The following is a 4,675-nucleotide window of genomic DNA, read 5'->3' as shown; positions in this document are numbered from 1 at the left end:
AAAAAGAAGAAAAAGTGACGACTTGATACCTCCAAATGATTCTATATGAGGTAGATTTCTGATTTCCCACACCTCCTTGCCCCTAGCCTTTTGTCCTTCAAGCTCCTCTTCTCAAAAGATCTCCTCTCCAAAGCTTTAAACACACAAGAATGAAGCACCACACGAATTAGGGTTTTCTGAGCTCTCAATGGACTGCAAAGAGGCCAAAGGAGGCTTATGCTTCCTTAAATAGGGTGCAAAACCTCGGGATTAGGGTTTCATCTGCCAGCTCCTACTCGTCGAGTCCCTTTATGGACTCGGTGAGTAGGCCACTAAATACGCGTCCCCATCCCGCTGCTACTCGACGAGTAGGACAACCAACTCGTCGAGTAGACCTTAAAATCCAAGAAATTCATATTTAAACAATACTTGAGAATCGGGGCGTTACACTCATAATCATTCAACTTTCACTCTAGGTTATGTGGAAGGAATTCAGTATTTCAGTTTTATTCTTCTTTTTCTATTAAAAGACCAAAATACCTCATTATATATTTATACTTAAGAATTTATTTAAATATATAATAATTGTTGAATTATATTTTATTTCCAAGCCAACAAACTGACATATTACAATTCCAAATCGTTTGATAGATTAACGTGATTAAATTCCATTATGTTTTCTACCAAACAAAGCCATGACAAATTATAGTTCCTTCAAAATTCCAATTCAATGGAGAGAATCCATTCCTCCAAAAACATTTGCGTCAGCTGCAAGTGGGGACAACCTAAAATTTTACATGTTTATTATAGAAGGCGTAGAGGGGTAGAAAGGAATAAATACAGAAGAATGATTCAAGTATTTTCTTCATGATTGTAATTGGCTCCTTAGTATTTAATCTTATGATTGTAAAATTCATTTACAACATTTTTTATTGCATTCTATTCATCACATCACAGTATAATTTATTCTATTCACTAATTTGCATTCTCTCATACAAGGAATGCTAGGAGAGTTGATCACTAGTTCATTAATTTGTCATTTATTCTATTCACGTTAGGGCCTAAGGGCATTTTTTCCGTCTCGTCCTGGGCATTTGAATCCTCAGGACCGGCCCTGATGGAGGCTAGGGTTTCGAAATGCAGAGGTGGAGGCTAAAGGAGATGCCCTAAACCAAGAGTTAAAGCCTTTAAATATGGGGGAAATCCTAAAAATCATGGGTTTGGGATGCAATAGTTGCCATACCGTGGCCATCCACTTGCCACGTCTTAGCGATCATTAAAAAGTGTGTTCCTGACATGACATGTCACGTGGTGGCATTCCATGCACCACGTTGTGACATATGATTTTCCTCAAAAACCATGCTTTTGACTCTTTTCGGTTACCAACTGATTCATTCTTGAAAACGGGTGTTACAATTAATACTTTTAGCTTAGAATTGCAGGTGTTAAATGTATTGCCCACTATGATGTCCTAATTTTTTTAAGGTTCTAGAGGAGGAGCTCATAAATATGCGAATCAACGTAATGTGGAGTCATACAACCAATATAGAAGAGATAAATTACAATTTCCTCAAAAAAAAAAAAAAACAAGTAGGTGATGCTTTGGAACTTGAGACATCTTTTACAACAGTATATCCTCTCATACTTAGCGCCAAGACGAACATGTCAATGTAAACTCAAACAGATGAAATGTCAAAAAGAAAATTTAAATTAATTTCGAGAATATAGATTTAATGGTTTTTGAGGTTATAAAGGATGGGCCGGTAAAGATGCTAATGCACAATATTGCGAAATCGTACAACCAACACAAGAGATATATTACAATTTCCTTAGAAAACATGTAGGTGATGCCTGAGGAAGTTAAGACATCACTCATATATCCTTAGATACTTACCGTTAAAATGAAAATGAGCCAAACTATTGAAGTTTTCAAAAAGATTTTTTTTATTAATTTTGAGAGGACTTCCAATCTGTACAACGTACATTCCCTCTTGATAGGGCCTATACAAATTTAGTATGTATTGTGAAATCAACAAAATGTAAAATTGATGGGTAATTATTAAAATTAAGTATTTAACTGATCACTTGAATTATAAAAATCTTGATTTAAAGCAAAACCAGATGCTAAATAATGAAATTGATCACAACAGCTGGCATCAAAAGGTGGGCCACAAAACCACTAAGAAATAAAAATAGACAAAACTGAAAAAATGTCCCCGTGGTATGCATTTTTTTGGGGTTTTGATCCAAACCACGAGTTTTTTGGGTTGATGGTCCTTTTGACCATGTTTGCTTGTGATTTTGGTCTCTCGCAAAACTGAAAAGACTAAAATGCATTTTCTGATATGTTTTTTATATTTTTTCTATTTAATTTAAAAATAAATAACTAATTTGGGCCCACATATCTCTCTTTCTCTCTCTCGTTGAAAGTCAATGAATAAAAAAGAAACTGCAAAAATTATTTTCCCTCCTGATCAAATAGTGATATACACTAAAATGTTTTAAAAAAAATCTTCATAAACACATTCACCACCTTCACCTCCATGTTTAGAGTTAGTGGTTATAAAAGAAACCTGCATTCTCATCATTAACACCACCACTACATCATCACACCTGCACCACCATTACCCCGCCATAGACCCACCACCGGTGACCTTTGACCACCGGAAACCACCCTCAATCACCCACCCTTCACGTTCTTTTTTTTTTCTTCTTTTGTTCCTTGCCTTCTTACACCGTCAAGCAAAACCACCAACAAGAAGGGGTGGTGATGTTGTTGTAGTTGTGCCATCGAGAACCACCAGGAGCCGCCTCCATTTGTTTTTTCCTTGGGCTGCCAACGCAAACCACCACCACCCACTACAATCGTTGCTGTCGGAAACACCTTCCCCGACCTCCCTCTCATCCCCAACTCATAATTTCCATAGAGCAGGAGCAAGAACAAAACGATAGGAGGTCGCCGGAGCTCCATCACCCGTCTGCAACGCTAGCCCACTCTACCGTCACCACCCGCTCCCACCTTGGTCGCTGCCACTGTGAGGACTCCAACCATCGCCAACCACTGGTTTTGATCACCACCAACTCCTCCTTCCTCCCTTGTGTCATTCCCGTCGAGTGTAAGTCGAAAACGAAGCAGCAAAAGCTGTCGGAGCAGCCTCTACCACTATGTCCTGCTGTGGAACACCGCCGCCGATAGCTGCTACTTCCGCCGACCATCTCCGACCGGCCCGTCGAGTGTAAGTCGAAAACGAAGCAGCAAAAGGGGTTGGTATTTTAAGAGATGAGTATAAAGGTCGAAAACGAGAGAGAGAGAGAGAGAGAGAGAGAGAGAGAGAGAGAGAGAAAGAAAGAAAGAAAGAGAGAGAGAGAGAGGTGGGCCCACTTTTATATTTATTAATAATAACAATTTTAAAAAGTAAAAGAAAAATGAAAACTAAATTCATTAAGGGTATAATAGTCATTTTAGTTTGGACAGGGACCAAAATCACAAGCAAAAATAGTCAAAAGGACCACCAACCCAAAAAACTTGTGGTTTGGACCAAAACCCCAAAAAAATCATACCACAGGGACCATTGCAATTTTGTCATAAAAATATCTAAAATTATGAATGTCTAAAGTTGAGTTTTATGTTGTTTTCTCATTTTTTCCATAAATGATAGACGCTAATGTTACAATATGCTATGCATAAGATAATATGCTCAAGTCTATGTTTTTTATGTCTAAATTAATCTTATATGTAAAACGTGGGTTAAAATTGATCAATATGACAATAGTCGGGGTAAAAAAAATGTAATCAAATAAGTTATTGTACGACAAGGAAGATACAATTAAGAAAGAAGTGCCAACAGATCCACATCCACTGTAAGAAAATGATCGATCTACATCACCTTTAAAAAAATTCATACATTAATAAGTACAAGTTTATATTTCAAACGCCAAGGTTGACTATTTTGCTATTTTAGTTGCATCAATAAAGACTCATGACCAACCTATCAAACTACTATACCGTATGTGTGTGCAAGAGAGTAATAAATAAATTTATATCATAGCCAACTGACTTGCTTGTAGCTATGTACAATTTCTGTTTTGTACATTCAATTAAATATTCCAAAACAGTAAAAGAAATTAAGAATGGTACGTTAATAATGTAGTCTAATAAAACAACAGTTAGGACTTAGGAGAATCTAAATGGGCCGATTTCTCTAAAACCCAATTTAAAGCCCAATGTCTATAGACCTCACGGAGAAAAAAAAAATGCTCTCGTTGAGAGTCGAACTCAAGACCTCCCGCTTACTAAACGGGTGCTCTAACCAACTGAGCTACGAGAGCTACTTGTTAATGTTTCTCTCTTCAATTACTCAACTCTTACATACATGTTGCAACTTCACTTTGGTAGATGTCATCAAAAAGTTTGGTTGGACTATACTACATTGGACCAAAAGATTGTTTTATTGGCCCGAAATAAAAGAATCCCATTGATTAACAATTTAACACTAAACCAATGGGATATTAATCTGAAACATGAATCAATTGACGTTTTCTTGGATTAAATGCGAGCATCCATTTATAAAAAAAATTAAACAATTCTATATAGTTGAAATATCAATATTTTATCAGCAATTCAGATGATTACAAATGGACAAATTGGTAGTTTTTGCATTGAAATCGTATTACGTGGCATCTTCCAAATAATTAG

The 4,675-nt window shown here is 36.6% G+C and overlaps 1 non-coding gene across 1 annotated transcript; it reads right to left on the bottom strand.

The window, feature by feature from the left end:
• Positions 1-4,234: 4,234 nt before the first annotated feature.
• TRNAT-AGU (transfer RNA threonine (anticodon AGU)) lies at positions 4,235-4,308 on the bottom strand. The gene has a single exon. It is a non-coding gene; the product is annotated as a tRNA-Thr (tRNA).
• Positions 4,309-4,675: the final 367 nt, after the last annotated feature.

Source organism: Lactuca virosa, chromosome 2 (assembly GCF_052849685.1).
Source record: "Lactuca virosa cultivar CGN04683 chromosome 2, Lactuca_virosa_CGN04683_v6, whole genome shotgun sequence".
Taxonomy (NCBI): domain Eukaryota; kingdom Viridiplantae; phylum Streptophyta; class Magnoliopsida; order Asterales; family Asteraceae; genus Lactuca; species Lactuca virosa.
Note: the sequence above shows the minus strand (reverse complement) of the source record. Positions and strands in the feature narration are given on the sequence as shown.